Genomic DNA, 20,964 nt, shown 5'->3' with positions numbered 1-20,964 from the left:
TTGTCAGAAGTGTTTTATCTGTGGCTTTTAGGCATTGAAATTTGGCCCATATTTGGGGGAAAAGAGTCATAGCCTTTTATTTATTTATTATTTCATTTATTTACTAGTAAATGTAATATTTACCAGAGTTTTTCCGGACGTAGACTAAACACATACAGCTATGTATTTTCATATACATAGACTCATTTATACTGGCTTTATTGGCTTTTATACAGTATGGTAGTGAATTGAAGCTGTAAAATATTTACTTTGTATTAAGTTGACATTGTGTCACTTCAAAAAAAAAAATAATAATAATTTAATTTCTGCCCCTGGTTTGAAATCCCTCTGAAATACACAAAAGGAAAAGTTGTCTCAGTTCTGGTTTGGACTTCACCGGACAGTTTCTTCAGATCTCAAGGTTGCTGAGATAGCATCACATATAATTGCTGTTATCTCGAAGCAATGCCAAGGAGGATCCAGGCTGCTAAGAGACATGACCTAACCTAACCTATACCCTAACCATCAAAGACTGTTTCGGTCTACTGGACCAGAATAACAGCCTCAGCAAATTTTCATCTTCAGCATCAGTCCAAGTCAAGGTTTGTCTGGAGACTCACCCTAGACGTCAGCGTTGAGGACTATGACCACTTGTAGGTGTTTCAGTTATGACGCTGCTAATGTAAGAACCCAGGCAGACAGCAGCTCAAGGTTAGTTTGAGTGAGGTCTTTCTTCTTGGCCAGACATGAGGAAAAAGTGTGTGAATGCATGCGTGGTGTGTTTTGAACCTTCCACAGTTTGATCTCTGTACTTTGTAAAATAATTTTATTTTTACCAAACTCTGTTGCGTCAGATAGATTTAAATTTCCATTTATCCATGTCTGTCTGCCTCAGAAAACTGGAGAAACGTGATCTTTTTCTAAATCATTTTATTATTCATTACATTTTAATGCCATTCAACCTCAAGACAGCATTTTCCAGTTTCTATTTGACAGTAGTCTGCATTTTAAGCTCTGATTTGCCTTTAAACTTGTTTTAGCCAATACTGGATCTTCCCGACTTTCATTTTGAAACTGAAAGCACTGTTAAGTCCCTGGACTTTGTACAACAGATTAAAATTCCTGAGGGGACAGTTTATTTGCAATCAATGAACAAAAGCTGTGGTACACACTATGTAACAAACTGGGGGTGTTGTGGTAGTCACATTCTCCTCAGGGATTCACAGCTATTTCTGAGAAATGCTAAAGACATGGGTATGGTAAATGTAAAGACTTTAATAATGTTAAAGGGATAGTGCACCCAAAAATTAAAAATGTACTCCCCTGTCATATTAATATAAACCTGTATGACTTTCTTCTGTGGAACACAAAAAAGATATTTTGAAAAATGTTGAAAACCACAGGTTTTAGATCCCATTGGCTTTCAAATTATGAACAAAAACACAATGGAAGCCAATGGGGTCCAAAACTGATTGGTTACCAACATTCTTCAAAATGTATTCTTTTTTGTTCCACAGAAGAAAGAAATATATACCGGTTCGAAATGACATGAGGATGAGTAAATTATTTTCATTTTGGGGTAGATTATCTGTTGTTATTTCCACCCCATCCTTATAAGGTTAAACCAAAATTTCAAAATCTATCATTATTTACTCATATCTTTCAAACTCCATTACATTTTATTTGATAGTTTTATATGACAAACTGAAATTTGACTGAAAACAACCATGTAATCTTTCCTTCCTGTCAGCTGTGAATTGGAGATTGCAAATGAGTGACAATTCATGAACAAACATCTACAACATATAGGTAAATAAATAATGACACCAGTTTATTTTTGGCATTTTACTATCCCTTAAACTGTACTTTCACAAACTCATTAATTAAATGGGTGCAAATTTCTACACAGCAGCCTCCTTTCCCTGCATCTGCTTTTTCTGAAGTTCAAGTGTGTTTACATTCTTTCTGTCTTGACCTGCCATCCTAACACCAGTGGGTCATGGTGTTTTGTTTGGTTTAGTTGTGTGTGTTCTCTGTATGTTGTTATTTTACACTTAGAAGCACCCCAAGAATGCCAGTGGTTGCCACCCACCTTCAATATATATTTTACAAGATCTTTCACTATTTAGCAAAACTCCAAGTTTGTGGCTGGTTAATAGGAGTCATCGAGAGGCATTAAACCCCAGTGCACTGCTCTGTGTTCTGCCTCCAGCATGCTGCTAGAGTCCCAACACACATTCCAAACGTTAATATAAATACATTCAATCAAGCTCAATGACAGCTGCACTCCCGCAAAAACACAGTCCCATTAAAAGCCAGTCACTGGGATTTGATTCGTTGCTTCTAAGATTAGCACTGTGTCACTGTGTCTGCCTTTAACTAGAAAGGATTTTCACTGTCATGACATTGCTGTTTGCCTCCTCAGACACAAGATAATCCTCAACTCATGATTTAAGCTGGTAAGTAGCCTTAAGTGTTTCTTAAACACATGTATCATGTATGATACTTCTGTTTTCAATAATGACTTTCATGGCTGGCCGTGAAACATCTACATCATTCTACGTCAGAGCATCCATGCGTCGTGGTACTCTTGTGAACGCGCAGCAAAGAATAAGAAAAATGTATTTTATTTTTATTTGTTTTGTGCACAAAAAGTATTCTCATAGATTCATAACAATACAGTTGAACAACTGAGGTCACATGGACTATTTTATTTATGTCTTCACTACCTTTCTGGGTCTTGAACGTGTCAGTTGTGGTGCTGTCTATGCAAGGTCAAAAAGCTGTCGGATTTCATCAAAAATATCTTAATTTGTGTTCCAAAGATGAATCACGAGGGTGAGTAATTAATGACAGAATTTTTTTTTTTTTTTTGGGTGAACTTTTCCTTTAGGATTTCTGGAAAAACGTGATGGTGGTAATACTTATCTCCGTGGCTTTGCTACTATGAAAAAAAACGGCCACCTGTAACATATGCGTGCTGTATCCAACCACACACATGCACCAGGATCACATTAACCTGTTTAATTGCCAATTACTAACACTGCATGGTTTACATGTGAAGACTTAATAGAAATCTGCTGTGAGAAAAACAACTCATTTCATTTATGAGAACGCTACATTGCTTTTAATGTTTACCATCTGCACCCAGGAGCAGTCACTCACAAATGTGTGAGTGGTCACAAATGTTGGTTGTTGCCATTGTTCTCATGTGGGAAAAATAAACCTTGACTATGTTTTTGCATTTGGTTTGCTATTAGTTTTGGAAATGCAAAGCGAAACATTTCCACAATATTTTGTGGCTTACGCTTATGACCTTCTAATGATCCTGTGAGAACAAATACACATTACAACTGTTGATTCTGGAACTAAATAAAACTTAAAAGCATGTTGTGAAGATCTTGATAACTGATAAACCCAAATGTGTTTCATTTTATTTTTCCACAATGTGTTTTAGCAGGGTCAAACTTACCTCCAACACTTGAATTTCACATTTATGAAAAGTTCATTTTTAATTTGTGGTAAAAAATTACCATGAATATTTTTACTCAAGCATCATGAGGTATTAATAGAACATGAAAGTTAATTGTTTAAATATTATGATTAATTGTAAATACCAGAATGATGTAGTTTTGATCAGACCCTTTTCCTTTGACATGGCACAGAGGTGAAACACTCAAGGGGATCAAGCCTGGGAAAGGGTTTGGTGCTCCGCAGAGCTCCTGCTGTGTCTTTAAACCAACCAGAGCAGCGGTGCTCCACTGGTGTTCACTGTGTTCTCAATGAACCGTGGAGGGCTGGGGGTTTAATGATGGTTTGAGTTAAGAAAGCAAAGGGATGAGGAAAGAAAGCCCTCCTTTGTTCAAGTGGATGAGGGGAGAGACCATCCACGACCTTCTACTTCCACCCCCGCCCCAACACCAGCTCTTGCTTTACTGTCGTTTTGGACTAGCACAACCAACCACAAGGTAAATGGAGGAACAAGCACTAAAACCCCACAAAAGCCAAACATGCATCATTCTTCGGTTCATTTTTAAAGTCATTGATTCAACAAAACAATATATTTATTAAAAGGAAAATAGTTGATGAATAGCTAGCAACCCCATCTCAAACGCAAATGTAAGGAGAAACGAGTCCCTTAAGGTGTTTTTAATCCAGACAAATTCAGCAGAATGTATTCAAATTTGTTATACCACAAGCTTAAAGGTCTTTTCTTTTTGAGGGACCCAAAGCAAAGGGCCTTATATTAGAAAGACTTGAATGGCCTTCAACTGCAACAGGACACTGCAGTCACAACGACCATGTGATACTTTGTTTTCTTTTTTCCTCCACCTTAAATTAAAAGGTGGGAATTGGCAGTACTCCACTGCATGGCTGGTATAAAGGCCAGTATTCATAAGCTCACACACACAGATTGTCGAGGAGTGTCAACATCCTCAAGAAAATGTATAATACTGGGTGTGAAAGTGAGAAGTGGTCCCCATTTCATTACAAGTAACTGTAGCCATTGTGTTTCATGACTAGAAATTATTTTGCAATTTAAAAAAAAAAAAGCCATCTTTTAGAAAGGTGTGGAACTATTTGAGGGTGAGTAAGTTATTCATTTTCAGGTTAAATATCCATTTTAAATATAATGGATTTTTAATTATATCTAATATAATTTGTGACGTAATAAATACTATACACTTTTTGGGAATTTGTATTTTATATTTAAAACAATAGTGCATTAGTAGTGTCTTTCCCAAATATTTATTAACATTCCGTGAAGGGAGAGGAGTGTGTAGTGTTCTAGCCTGGATTTATCTTGTCTTATCGGTCTAGTTGGGCATTCTGCCAAGGAATGGCACATCCAGCCTTGCAATCTGGAGGAGTTGTGCACCTTCATTTTTTATATGTTCTTGACAGCATTCCAGCAACAAATCAATACATTGGCTGTAGAATGAGAACGTGGCTAAAATCGCTAAAGCTTATGTGGCCTAGTAGCACACTTGAATATAGATTTCAGAGTATATGTTGCACAGTTCATGATTTTACATTTAACATTCAGAAATATTTAACATTATGAACATTATAAAACCAGGTTTTGAAAATGCTGGGTTTAAAGTATATTTCCTTTTTGTAATAGCTCAAGTGACCAAACAAACGGTTTACAGCAGGTCACAGGGCTTGTCATGTTCTATGTCAAAGTCAGGATGAGGATCAGTGACAGTGGGAAACAGGTAAGAATGTGGACCAGCAGCCTTCCTTATTGCCTGCTTATCAGCAGATAGCCAGAGCCCTGCATGATCCGTCACTTTCCAACCTGAGAGCTATTTACAGCTGGCCTTTCCTGGCTGTAAGTAAGCTAAAAGCTTTAAAAGCACATCTGATGAAAGCAAAGGCATCTTCCCCTCATCCTTTTCCTTAGTTATTGTCCATAGTTTTCTAGATAACTGTCTGAAACAGTTATTTTATTATAAATGCACTGCATTGGCAGGTAGTGCACATGCGCCGAACTCGTTCTGCGTTAAACTATAATCGAGACAGTATACCTGGCACTTAGGTGTTTGTATGGTAAGAAATTTTCAAACCAAGCAATATTTTGATGCTACTACAGTTTTTCAACCTAGAAATGGCTCTGCATATTAAGTTTGTAATAGGAAGTGTTTAACATTGACCTCAGCGTTAAATGCTTAAATTTGAGATTTGTTTTTTCTGACTCAGATATTAGTAATACTGTTTACCTTTTGATCTCTGAATTCTGCTACTGTCACAATGCATAACATAATGTTGCCAAGTGTACAGATAATCACAATTGGAGACAATTATGACTGGTGACTGATTTTACTTGCCTCTTCTATTCTAGCAATGCCAAAAATGTTCTTTGAAAAATAAATAATAGAAGTTGGCCTCAGATCTACTCAAATGGTCTCAAGTGCCTGGTTTTTCAGGGCAGACAAACACTGCACTCCACAAAAAAATTAATCTGTTGTGCTTTTCTCATTAGTGAGGGACTCATATGTTCTCACTCCCATCACACCGATCACTGTGACGAATGTCAGATTAAGAACAAAGACAGTGTCGTATAACACCCTACATCTTGTAGCATTTGAAGCAGAAATAGTGCTCAGCAACCATATAAATCTGGATTTTCAGCTGGCAGGAGTTAGATTTGGAAGTAAAACATTTCAAACCACAATATGTTTAATGTGACTGCTTTTCCAAATGTTAAACTAGGCAAAAATGACAGATTTGGGTTATACATTTTTTGGTTATAAAGCAAACCGCTAAAATGCTGCAATTAAATTGGTGATTTTACTTCTTCAAAAGTTGTTTTCAACCTTATTGTCTGTCACAGTAGTTTTTTTTTATGCAAATATATGTGAAATCATATGTAATGGTTTTCATGTTTATTTAGGAGCACTTTTTCCTGCCACTTAGTTTGAAGAACCAGAAGTTTTAATTCCTCACTGCATTTTAAGCCAGGCTGCTCACCTTTGTTGGTTTTGGCATGCACTGGGCGCTTACGGTCTTATTGCTTTGGCTTCCGTTTGAGAGCACCCACTCTGTTTTGCTTGCTTTTAAATCTTCAGCAGTGGAAGTAAGTGAGAAGCTTTATAAATGTCTGTCAAGTGAATGCCTCTCATCTTCTGATACTTTCTTTGTAAGTGTACTCGGGCTGCTTTTGTAGTGAGAGTTAACCCCGTTAGATCACCCTGACATGTGTGCCTTTGGGTAGCATCAAGACAGTGGGGTTAATTCTATAAGGCACGCTTCCAGATTCATTGCTCTCCCCCAAACCTCATGACTTTCCCTATAGAGTCTAACTAGCAGTAAGCTGCATTTCCCCAATCTTTTGTACATGTCACGCTTCAGATGATTTATAGGTTCCCTGCACCTCTTGTAGGTCCCTGTGGGCTGACTTGTGCATGGAATGCTGTAGTGTACCACTGCTGTCCTTCCTCTACTTTTATCATAAAACGAGGCTAAACTAGGCTTAAAACATTAAGCCTAGTTTATTGTAAAGGAAAACATCAAAGACATTATCTTGGCTGGAGTAGTTTTATGGAAGTTGGGGTGGTGAAATCTGGCACAGGAGTCAGGAACTGAATCAAGTTAGGCCTCTTTTTTTATGAATGACCAGAACTAATTGACTATAATCAGTTGAGCTTGTTACCATCTGCCTTTTTTAGTGCACGATATGGGGTTGAGTGGAGGACAGAGGTTAAAGTATTATCAAAGTCTCGTGCCATGTTGTATGTAATGTGTTGTCAGGCGTGAGAGCCTATTCCTTTGCTCCATGTAAACATTTGCGTCTCATTTCTTGATGGACGCTTTTGGCAGTGTGCATATGTTTTGCTTATAACCTTTGTGTATTTTATTGCTGATTAAAGACCAATTACTTCTGTCTAACAGCTCTGCCATTTTTTTTTTCTAATTCTGCACAAACAGCCTTGCGGTCAGACATCCTACATTAATAATGTAAAGGAGCACAGACTTTATTTGGAGGAAAATATTATTGTTGGAATAGAGTTTTAAAGTTAGTTTCTCCCAAAAATGAAATACAGAATCTCATTCCATCTGTTTTTACAAGACTGAAGGTTTGTTTGATTCTTATGTCTAACAAAACTGCAAACTTTTGCATGCTGGTGTCTTAGTTGATAAATATTTAAGATTTAATATTCAAATATCTGGCATACAGATCCAAATACTCAGACATGCAGTATGTCTGACCAATTTTAAAACATTGTATATCTACAGTAAGTTTTTTTGTAAATGAATAGTTTTTATTCAGAAAAGGATGCATTAAATACACCAAAAGACACAGTAGAGACTGTTACAGAAATATATACATTTTAAATAAATGGTGTTTTTTTTTTTAACTTTCTATTTATCAAACTTTCAAATTTATCAAAGTTTCTGGAGTTTTGGTGTTGGAATTTGGTCCCATTCTTGCCTGATATAGGTTTCCAGCTGTTGAAGAGTTCGTGGTCGTCTTTGACATATTTTTTGTTTAATGATGCACAAAATGTTCTCTATAGGTGAAAGATCTGGACTGCAGGCAGGCTCTTCTCTACGAAGCTATGCTGTTGTAATAGCTCCAGTATGTGGATTTACATTGTCCTGCTGAAATACACGTCATCTGGAGGGGAGCATATGTTGCTCTAAAACCTTTATATACCTTTCAGCATTCATAGTGCCTTCCAAAACATACAAGCTGCCCATACCGTATGCACTTATGCACCCCCATACCATCAGAGATGCTGGCTTTTGAACTGAATGCTGATAACATGCTGGAAGGTCTCCCTCCTCTTTAGCCCGGAGGACACGGCGTCCGTGATTTCCAACAAGAATGTCAAATTTGGACTCGTCTGACCATAGAACACTTTTCCACTTTGAAACAGTCCATTTTAAATGAGCCTTGGCCCACAGGACATGACGGCGCTTCTGGACCATGTTCACATATGGCTTCCTTTTTGCATGATAGAGCTTTAGTTGGAATCTGCAGATGGCACGGCGGATTGTGTTTACCGACAGTGGTTTCTGCAAGTATTCCTGGGCCCATTTAGTAATGTCAATGACAGAATCATGCCGATGAGTGATGCAGTGTCGTCTGAGGCCCGAAGACCACAGGCATCCAACCAAGGTCTTTGGCCTTTTCCCTTACGCACAGAGATTTCTCCAGTTTCTCTGAATCTTTTGATGATGTTATGCACTGTAGATGATGAGATTTGCAATTTGACGTTGAGGAATGTTGTTTTCAAAGTATTCCACAATCTTTTTATGTACTCTTTCACAGATTGGAGAGCCTCTGCCCATCTTTACTTCTGAGAGACACTGCCTCTCTAAGACATCCCTTTTATGTTACAGACCTGATGTCAATTTACTTAATTAGTTGCTAGATGTTCTCCCAGCTGAATCTTTTCAAAATATCTTGTTTTTTCAGCCCTTTGTTGCCCCCGTGCCAACTTTTTTGAGACCTGTAGCAGGCATCACATTTGAAATGAGCTCATTTAGTGGATAAAAGTGTAAAATTTCTCTGTTTAATCAATTGTTATGTTCTCTATGTTCTATTGTGAATAAAATATTGGCTCATGTGATTTGAAAGTCTTTTAGTTTTCATTTTATTCAAATTTAAAAAACGTCCCAACGGAATTTGGGTTGTATTCTGAAAACAAATCTTGTTTTCCACAAAACATTGAGAAGACTGTTTGAACACTAGTAAAATAAAACAAATTAAAAATTAAATGTTTCTTGAGCTCCAAATCAGCATATTGAATACATACCTTCAGAATGATTTCTGAAGGATCATGTGATCCTGAAAACTAGAGTAATCCATGCTGAATTAAATAGATAAATCTATATTTAAATGGAAAACACTTATTTAAAATTGTAATAATATTTCACAATATTACAGTATTTTAATCAGAAAATGCAACCTTGGTGAGCATAAGAGACTTCTTCTAAAAACATTTAAAAATCTTATAGACACATGTATTTAAGTTTGTTTTTAAATGTGATTGTTTTATTTTTAAGTAGACTTAATCTAGTGTTTGGACTTCTGTGTTTTGTACATTCTGCTAAGGTCAACACGTGACTTAGAGTTCCTGCTTTTAGTTTCTAAGCTTTAATCTCTTTGTTGCTCCCTTGTGAAATAGGAATATGGCCCTTGACCTTCCCACTTCCAGTTGCCACAATTTATAAAGAAGCACTAAAGGTAACATGTGTCCAGGACTGAATTCATTGTCCAGTTTACAAAACCAAGTCTCTAGTGACTCTGTTAGCAACATTAAACAAAAAATATTTTAACAAAATTTTCATTAAACTGCCTCAATTTACAAAATATTTGCCCTCACATTTAGAGAAAACATGCATCCATGTTTCTCAGAAATCTGTTCATCCCACAACATCATAAGATAACACAGACATTCTTTGGAAAACAGAGACACTTACAATTCATCTTGACTGAATAACTAATTACTTAACTGAGGCAGGACAAGACCCCCACTGTAAGAAATGCTCTGAGTTTGCCAAACGACAACACAGACAGATGGACATTCTCACAGCTCCATTAGTTTTGTTCTATCTCAAAGTTTTAAACTTGGGGGAGCTGGTGAACACCCTTTTAGTGAGAAAAGACAGATGCAATCAGAGGATTCACAACAGAAGCATAAAATTAATTTGTCATATCCCATTCAGTGGGGTGTCCTGGGGGTTTATTGTTTTTATTAGAGGTAAAAGATTTCTTTTTATTTGAATTTTGTTATATTAAAATCTCTTTAAAACCGATTTAGAATTTTTACCAAATTCATCATTCATGATTTATTTTTATTATTGGGGTTTCATATGCGTTTTATATATGGATTTTATTGTTCCCTGTCCCAGACACAGACTTTCAATCTTGAAAATTAATCATAAATTTATCATATAAATCAATATAAATGATTAAATAAAAAAATTATAATCTAAATAAATTATAGAATAAATCTCAATATTTACTGTATTGTGTGACAAATATTGTCTATTTTAATGTCCCACAGTTTTACCCCTATAAAGGGTTTTTGTGCATTTATTTTTACTTAATAAAATTAGGACACACATTTCCAGACTGTCACGGTATGGTGTTATATAAACGCACGAAGATGAATAATGGTAAACAGTCTTTAATTAATCCACAGAGGTAATCCACAAAAAGCAGGCAGGAAACACATGCACAAAGCAATGTTAACACTGGACAATGAAGAACCAAAAGATGGCAACTTACATACACAGGATAATGATGAATAACAAGACACACCTGAACATAATGACATAAGAGGGAAGAAAACAAACTAAAAGTCCTTGTAGTGTGACAGTCCCCCCACCCCCCACCCGCAGAAACAAAGGGAGGGACTGCGAAGGACTGGCAGGAAGGCAGGCAGATAATATGGGTGGAGGTTCAGGAGGAGGCCGGACACCTGAGAGAAGGATGACGAACAGAGTCCAGGGAGGAGACAATGGAGGGAGGAGCCATGGAAGAAACAGGGAAAGCCAAGGCAGATCAGACGGAGGGAGGAGCCAGGATGGAGACAGAAAGAGTCAGGGTGGATCAGATGGAGGGAGGAGCCAGGGAGAAGACAGGAGGGACTTGGAGTAGGAGGATCCAGGCGGGACCCAGACCACAGCCAGGATGGCAGCCCACGGTAGAGCCAACGGAGGGAGGAGCCATGGTGGAGGAAGGGCTGAAGACACTAGGGGGCCAACCGACGGCAGCAGAGGAGGTGTTGGTGGAGCCCGAGATGGAGAGCCGACGAGCCAGGGTAACGCCAAGGATCCGGAGGGCCAAGGCAGAGCAGATGGCTCTGGCAACTGAGGCGAAGGCGAGAATCCGGAATGCCCTAGTGGAGCTGGAGCAACTGAGTACCAAGGTGGAGCTGGAATGAAGGAGGAGCCTGGCATAGCCGGCAGGATGAGGCGCAGGCGGAAAAGTGGAGTCTCGAGGTGGCGGATGGTCGACAACTGACCAAGGCAGAGCCAGAGGGAAGAGGGAGCCCAGCGGAGCTGGTGGACTGACCGGCACGGTTGAGAGGAGGGAGCTAGGAGCCATGGTGGAGCCACTGGGTCAACGGGCCAAGGTGGAGTCCAGGACTCAGAGGGAAACAAGGGATCCTCCAGCCACGACGCCGATGGAGACTGGCAGACCTGTGACAATCTCACCGCACAGATAGAGGGCTGAGGGGGGGCTGAGGGGCTGACAGGAAGCTGCGGTGGCGGAGCTGAAGCAGGGGTGACAGGAGGAGGCAGTAGAGGGATGGTGGGTGGGATTTGTGAACGTCAGGCTTTTCTGGGATGGTGTGTGCTGCCCACACACACCAGATCGCAATTCCCAGCACTGGGAGGATCACATACATGGTAATGACCTCCGTGGTTGGTTCAGGTCCGATAGACGGTTCTGGGCAGACAGATAATTCAAGGCAGACAGTTCAATAATGACCTCCTTGGTCAGACGGAGACGCCCGTGGGACAGAAAGAAGATGATGGCAGGAGAAGACAAGGCATATCCTCATACAAATCAAAGTCCTCTGAGCGCAACCTCAGCTCACCCTTAGAGGTGGTGCAGTAGGCTGGGCTTTCCTCCACGTCCTCGCTCCCTACTAACACATCCACCATCACTTAGCAGCCGCCTCGCGCACCTTGGTTATCCGGGCAATCCTCCGCTCTGTTGCTGTCCTCGGCTATGGCTCGTTAATCAGGGCGTGTGCGGGCTCTCCGTCTGCAGTGGGCTCAAACTGTAGCTCCGCAAAGCAGGGTGGTGGTAGGCTGGGCTTTGGGTCGAACATAACAAAAAACTAAAAGAAAAGCTCTCAAAACAAAAGACAAAACGCAGGGAAAACACGCCACGTAGTTTCACTTTTGTGGTCCACAAAGAGGATGAATAACGGTAAACAGTCTTTAATTAATCCACAGAGGTAATCCACAAAAAGCAGGCAGAAAACACATGCACAAAGCAACGTTAACACTGGACAATGAAGAACCAAAAGAAGGCAACTTATATACACAGGATAATGATGATTAACAAGACACACCTGAACATAATGACACAAACAGACACGAGGGAAACCTAGGTCACGGAACACATGTGAGGGAAAAAAACAAACTAAAAGTCCTTGTAGAGTGACACAGACAGCTGACTAGATTTATTTGAACTTAAAATGTTAAATGTACTGATGTGTAAAATTCATCTTAATTTGATAAGATTGTACCAATTTTAATTAAAGCTGCAGTCCGTAACTTTTTTGGGTTAAAAATTATCCGAAATTAATATTTGAGCAAGTACATAACCAGCCAGTGTTCAAATCTATTGCCTTACTTTAGCCCGATTCACAACGGTTAGCTTATAATGATGTTTTCTAATTTGAGTGGTACAGATAGGTTTCTGCGGGAAATTCGAGCATGGCACTGCGTCATTACGTCACATCTGTAAACATAAAGAAGTTGTCCCGGCTACTAGGCTATCGCATGTGAGGATCCTGCAGTTGGCAGATCGTTTAGCCTTTTCTCACAGCAGCTGGAATAATTAAATTGATCATTTTCATAGTGGATTGTAATCCAGAAAGGATTATGTGTTTATGAAACACATGTGAATGACATTAAATTATATTCCAGTTTTAAATGTGTTTCTGATTACAGATAGCCTGAGTTTACACAAGATTTGTATTTTAAAGAAAACCAGTTCGAACCAGTTTGCTTTTTGGGTTAAAAGAATTTCTTAATATGAAATTCGAATGGCATGACAATTAGATTAGACTGTACAGAAATTGAAATATACACGCTAATACACACTATAGCCTACTCATTTTCACGCAATGCTCATGTTGTTAACATTAATAATTTGAGAATAAAGTATAACAATAATAATAATTTGCACAGTTAGATGTGATATGAGATAACCGATCGTTAGATTTAATTACCATTGGTAGCGTGATTTATTGTAATTTTTTTTCCTCAGTTGGGCAGAACAAACGTTGCAGACTTGTTACTTACTTGTTCACCATGGCAATATTTGGTGAAAATTCTTATTTGGGTCATATATTCCAAGATGTAGGCTAGAATCTGTGATTCCTGAGTACAGTATCCACACCAGTGCGGTGACTGACTGCCACACATTCACTTCAAAACATTAGATTCATCCGCGCTGCAGCCGGATCACAACCCCACGCACGGCAGATAATTCCGCACAGAGCTGCAATTCCAGGTTTTCAAACAGAGATGGCGACAAAGAGGCAAAACTTAAGGACTGCAGCTTTAAGTATTAAGTACTAACTGAGCACACAGCTAAGATCATGCTTTGAGTGTGTATAGGATATGTTAAATTACTGGATGCATTAAACTAGTCAGTGTAAAAGAAGTGTTATTAATAGAGTTCATATAAAGTTCACAAGGCCAAAAGTTCCCATTTAGTTGAAGAAACGAGATAATCTTTCTTGATTTAAACCTTCATACAGTTTTAAATCATCCTGATGGGTTGGATATTCAGACTCTTAACCTGTGAATGCCTGTGAAAGTCAGAAAAATGCAGCTCTTATAGGTCAATCCAGAAGAACACTGAACATGCACTTTAAAACTCGACAGTAGGAACGTCAGTGTATTAAACGTGTAGTTTTACGGAGATCTATTTCCCTCACAACATTCAAATGACTGTCGCTGAACCTGCATTCGTTCTTCTGTATTTCACATCATGAAAAGCTATACAAAACACAGCATGGATTCCATTTCTGCCGTCCAATAAAGGGAATACTGTAGTACTGTACTTTTAAGGCAAGGTCTGAATACTGCAATAATGAACTGCCAGTCACATTTAGATATACGTCGCTTGTCCTCTTAATGTTATCCTTTACGAGTACATGTTTATCAGCTGCAGACGGTGCAGCGATGCTGCCTTGTAGTAAAAGAATGCTTTGAATGCTTCGCATTGACGCAGACCAGACCTACTCCTGTCAAACTCTCTCAATTTGAGCTGTTAATTATACAGCGCTGTGTAGCTGTACACGAGCAAGCCATCGGCTCTGAGAGGGCTAAATCATTTTACTGTGGATGTGCTGATTCTGATCTACCCACTTACCACAGTCACAACCATAACTTTAAGGTCACTGTGAAAGGAAAATACATCCAATAAGACATTTAACAATCATTCTCTTTATAATTCCCAGTGAGTGGGCACTTGTGGTTTTGATGCCTATGTTGGAGCCTGTCCTGGGTCTTTATATCTCTTTTATAGGCAGAAGGTTTCATTCACTATAGCTGATTGTGTGTTAAGACACTGAATCTTTCCAAAATGTACTTTATATTCCCATTCACACTCATCTGGAAGCGGAAAGGGTAGGAAACATAAACTTTGCATACAACATCTATGCCAGTGCCCGAGAACGTTACAGGCCACAAACTGCCTGGTGGCTAAAAAGGCGAATGTTTAGATGGAAAGAAATATGAAATTTCTTGGGTGGAGCTTTGCATCAAGCACTGAGACTCATTCAAATAAAGAGCTCTTTTTGTTGGCTCTTTTCAAAGCCCGGCAAAGAGCATGCTTAATCCAGCATTCCTTTAAAACTGGGCTCATGTAACGACATTTAGGCAGGGGCCGATATAAGCAGTTTAACTTTGAGATCTAAATCTCTGGAGCTTAGCCAGTGAAGACACTGTTCACTGTTTAAAACCTCCAACAGCTAAAGTACAAAGTGACATGAAATTTAAAACTCATAGAAAAAAAATGAAATTAATATCAGGGCTCGACAATAAGGACTGCCCGATGGCCCGGGGCCAGCGTGAAAGACGTTCGGGACAGTAGACGGATTTGTCGCTTGCCCGATCGTCGTCGCGAAATTTTATCATTTACATGTGTTAATTAAAGCCTTGTTAACTTAAAAATTCAAGCGATTAAAAAGCATTTCTGCGTGAAAGACAACTCCATTCAGTAGTAGGCTTCTCGCTCGCTGTCAGAGGCGGACAAAGTACACAACTTCCTTACTTGAGTGAAAGTACAGATACTACTGGTCAAATACTACTCCACTACAAGTGAAAGTTGTAAAGACAAATTTTTACTTAAGTAAAAGTACGGAAGTACATGTTTTTAAAAGTACTTAAGTATCAAAAGTAAAAAGTAAATCCATTGTTTTATTGTCGCATTGTTGTATACTTATAATACCTTATGCCACTAATGCAACCTACTGAATACACTGATTAGCTTGTATTATCTTTGGAATTAAGAGCTTTTATGTTACCAAACCTATAGAAATGGAACAACTGAATGAATATAATCATCTTTATTTTTTTATTTAACATCAGGAGTGTTAACTACATTGAGCTCATTTTAATACTTGTTTAAAAGTTACAAAGTTCTTTTTCAAAGAGATATTGAAGTCTATGATATGGTTCATTTTAGGCAAACAAAGCAAACATTGAAAAGAAAACAAACCTTTAGTCTCTTCAGAAAACTGGAACATACTCTCTCAGTATGGCCATGGGTGTGCAGGTTGCGCCAAAGAATCGTCTTTTTGAATTTTGCCATCAACTGATCAGTGTTTATAAAATGCACAGAAATCAGTGAACTTCACAACATGTGGCTAGGGTTGGGCATTGTTTGAATTTTATCCATTGCGATTCTGATTCTGCTTATTGATTTCAATTCTTATTGATTCCCAGCTTAGATTCCAAAGTTTTCATTTAACCTACTTTTTGATCATTTGTTTGCACAAAAAAAAAAAAAAAAGCATTTATGTGCAGTGTTTTGACAATAAAATAATGTTCAGATTCATATACTTCCCTGGCCAGTTTTTAGCAGCAATTTACCAGTAGGCCTAAGTTTATACATATATATATATATATATATATATATATATACTGTATATTAGTAAAGTGAGGGCAGCGATTTTTGACAGATATATTAGCCTACCATTTGTATTGCCATAGTTCAACTACAAAAATCAAACTATAGTTAATATAATAAAACTATGGTAAATTTGTGGTTACTGAAGTTTTACTACAAATAGCATATGGTTACTATAGTGAGATAATAGTAAATTTGTGGATACTGTGATTTTACTGCAAATACCATAGTTATGGTTACTATAGTAAAAACATGGTTAATTTTCCAAAGGGCTTTAATGAGTTAACACATTCCTTTTTAGAGTGCTTTTAGCTGTGCAGTAGCGCGGACGTTTACATTAGTTTAGCGGGGAAGATCCAGATTTGCCAGATTTGCGCATAAAAAATCAGCAAAGCTAGGCAGAAAACTGAAAACTGCAGGCTTAGAAATACTGTAACACTTGGCAACACAGGAAGGTCCTGGCAGATCGCAGGCCGGATTTTCGCAGAAAAAAAGGGTTCAGTGAATCTGAAAATGCACACACTGTAAAAACTGCTAAATATAACGACTTTCTACTTGGGGACCTTGATATAAATGTAGTTGAGTAAAAAGTACGATATTTGTCTTTCAAATGTAGTGAAGTTAAAGTCGCAAGTTTCCAGAAAAAAAATAATACTCAAGTAAAGTACAGATACTCAAAAAGTGTACTTAAGTACAATACTCAAGTAAATTTACTTCGTTACTGTCCACCTCTGCTCGCTGTGTTCTGTTCTGCACTGAAAAAAATTTGGAGTAGGATTTACTTGAAAAAAGTTGAAAATGTGAGTAATTTCAATAGAATTCCCAAGTAAAAACTAAACACAAAGAACTGTAGCTTTAATTAGAAAATCTTAAGTAAAGTTTACTTGGAATTTCCCAGTAAATTGAATTGACTGTTTGTTTATATATTTTACTACACAATAATCCTAGTTATTTTATTTAAAATTACCAAAGAAAATAAGTAAATTTAACATTGCCAGTTAGAGTTTGATGAGTAATTTCTACGTAATTAGTTTAAGTCAAATCGGCCATTTTCAAGTACATTTCACTTAATCACGGTTTATAAACTTTATTCAAACAACATAGCACTAAATATAACCATGCCATTAAAGCATGTGGTTAATTTACGCACATATAAATAAACAAGTAGACAGCTTGTTATCCTTTCTAAGATAATACGTCCACTCAATAGAATTATTACCGAAATGAACTCAGAGACATCAATACCTGGTACACCATACACAATGATGGTAACAATCAGTGGTTATTGTTTGAGTATGAATGTGTCATTCTGAGTAGAAAATGAACTCCATATGTCACAAAATAGTAAGTTACTAAACCTAAACTCAAAAGCTACCATAAAATAGTGTAAATACAACTCAAAAACAGTGAAAAGTGTAACCTTTTTAATTATTCATGCCCCAGTGCATGATGGGAAAAACGGTAGCATAACTTTGGTATTTATTTAAAGAATCCTTGTAAACATAACAAACAATTTCAGGTAAAATATACTTATAAGTTCAAATTTTAATTTCTACAAGCATAAATTGAGTACTAATATAGATTTTACTCCTTTTTTTAAAAAAATTCTTGCCTGAACTAAATAATTTCATGTAGAAATTACATATGTTTTTATGTAGTATTTAAAATCATTTTTATCAGTGTGTGTGAACAGCGCGCGCACGGACAGCCGAGTCTCTGACACGCGCGAGCCGCCTGAATGGGCAAATACATACAAAAGTATGTCAAAATACCCATCTTGGCAAGCAACTTTGTAGCTTTAACAATGATCGATCTAATTTATACACTGGAGTCCAGATGCACCGATCGACCGGACATATTTTGTTTTATTTCAGACTATCTCTGTCCCGTGCTTGCACACAAATTGCACTGCAATCATTTTCCCAAATGCCATTTGTGTGGAAATGTTACGTTATTATTATAATTAGTCTGTAAACGGCCGTTAACAGAGGCCAGAGACGCTGAAGACGAACGCAAAGAGGAAAGAAATACTGTAGCAGTCAGGTCAAAATCGCTGTTCACACGATGCGCGAAATATGGGAAGAAAATCCAAATATTGAATTTTATATGAATGTTTCTGAAGGTTTCTTTTCATTTTGTCTCCGTATAATGCATTTAAATCAGTGTTAATATGCGCAGCGCTGCTCTGTTTACAGTGGTAACCAATGAGTTGTTCTATAAAAACTATAGCCTAATTGACAGCATACACAATACACAAAATTCTTTTTTTTTTTAGATGCATAACAAAAATGATTTACATAATAAAAAAATGATTAAACATTACAATTCCCCCGATCTGGACAAAGTTACAGATGTTCTCTCACTTAAACAGCTCCAAATAAAGTGCTCCGTGACTAGAAAGAGGTAGAAATAACAATTAACTGAAAAGGAGTTGCTGTATATAACCATTTATAATCATAAATGATTATATGTATATAATCATTTCCCACTGTTTCTTAAAGTGTCATTTTTCACTAACCTTATTAAATGTGTTATAATAAGAAACTGTAGAGCTGTTACCATTCAAATGAAATGAAATCTTTTTCACTGCAGCAAACACAGAAGCTGCATCTGAAGTGGCATTAGATGTATTTACACAGACGGTTTTATGAAGCTGAGGTGCCATAAATGCATTTACACTGCAAAATTTTGAGTGCATAAAGAAATGTATAAGATTAATGTTTTAAATATGTTTTAAACATACAAATAATAAATGTTTGGAAAAATGCAATGATAGTTTTAAATATGAAACCAAACTATTAGGTGGCGGCAAATGACTGTTTGAATGAGTGAGTCATTTAGTCCTTCAACAGATTCATTCAAACGGCTGATTCATTCAGAAACGAGGCAAGTGACTCCTGTCTTAATGAATGGGTTACTGAATCGTTGACTCACTTGATTCGTTCAAAAACGTGGATTCGTTCGATAACGAAACACCGCCGCTGTGTTGCTCGGAGACACAAAACAGTTCTGCTGTGGCTTTGATTGAAACTGTTTTCATCAGCGAAATTGAGCAAAAACAGTCAATGTTGTGTCTGAAATGTAAGTCAATTCATTTAACTTCTTGTTTGTCAAACTACTATTGTATAAAAGCACATTGCAATCGTGTTGAAACATTGGTGGTGCAGTTTATTATAATAGAGATCAAAAACAATGATAGTAACTATTTTTTGTGTGTGTCAGGGCCAGTGAAAATGTTGGCAAGGCAAGTAGAAAAAAATCCTTAGCGTTGATCCCTGAATAATATGTAGGCTAATAATTATAATACATAAAATGAAATTCATTTAGCATTTTTTAGGAAGCTATTTGAACATGGATCAAATTCATACCAGACTTATGTTCTCATCATAGTCCTACTTCTCGTATCATTTCATATTGCTCACAACATTATTCTATTAATAAAGTATGGTTTTAATCACTAGAAGAAATTGTGATTTTTAAAATAACCTAATAACTGAAGGTAATATCCTGGTAAACCACATAGAGACATAAAGATTTTTATGAACTGGTTCTTTTTTATCAGTCAGTAAGAAAGATTCATAAAATAGACTCGCATTCACTCGTGAGGTAGCAATTTGAATGAAAATAAATGAGTCAGTGAATCGTTTCTAAATTCACAGCTGAGTTCACAAGATGGAATGTTCCTTTCTACAAAAAAATTGTGAGAAATTTTAACTACTTCTACAAAATGATGAATAAAAAATTTACATTAGGTATTTTTTTTTTTATAAATGCTGTAAACTGAAACGCTACATTCTATCATAATTGTACAATACCGTCGTACTTTGTACGTGCGACTTTAGTTTTATTGTAAATATATACCAAAAAACAAACATACAAACATTCATTTCGACACCTTTACAGTCAAAACAGATGCTGGATCTACTGTGTCCACAATATTTTCTCATTGACACAGTCCTAACTTGAAAACTCTGGGATTAAAGAAGTTTCTAAATTTCCCACTTTTACGAAATTATGACTTGTCATGGCCTTTATGTGCGCTCAACTCACTCACATTGTGTGACTGGTTATTAATAAGAGTTAGGGTTTGGCTGTATAAATAATTTCCAACAAAACATTCAGAATAATATTCAAATTGAAACAAGTTTATTCAAAATACAACACCTTTGTTTATATAAATTAAATTGCTGCAGTCCAAAATCCAATCCAAAAATGTCATATCATCAAAGTGCACAGTTACTGTTATTAAAAGCAAAAGTAGTTAGATATGCACTCAATGAACTCAAGTGTATTTTTATCAAGTGATTCTATAATTTGTCAACAAAAAAATTTTGGTGCCTAAATGTCTCATTTTAGGAGTGAATGGTTCCCTAGTCAGTTGTATCCTCTGGAGCTCTCCTGTGATAATGAAGACATGTACATTAAAAACCATAATATTATTCAATTCTGTTTTCTTGGTTTGCCGGCAATCTGTAATTAATGAGTTTGGTTTTGAAAGCATTTGTGGGAGAGGGGAGAGATAGAAATGATGAAAAGCAGCAGAACAGTATAGTCTTTGTTCAGTGTTATGATGCCCTGTACATTCCTTTTCTGTATGACACTAAAGACCCCGATCAGCGTTTTCCCCTCCGTCACCCATCATC

The sequence above is a fragment of the Onychostoma macrolepis genome, chromosome 20 (genome assembly GCF_012432095.1).
Source record: "Onychostoma macrolepis isolate SWU-2019 chromosome 20, ASM1243209v1, whole genome shotgun sequence".
NCBI lineage: Eukaryota > Metazoa > Chordata > Actinopteri > Cypriniformes > Cyprinidae > Onychostoma > Onychostoma macrolepis.
Note: the sequence above shows the minus strand (reverse complement) of the source record.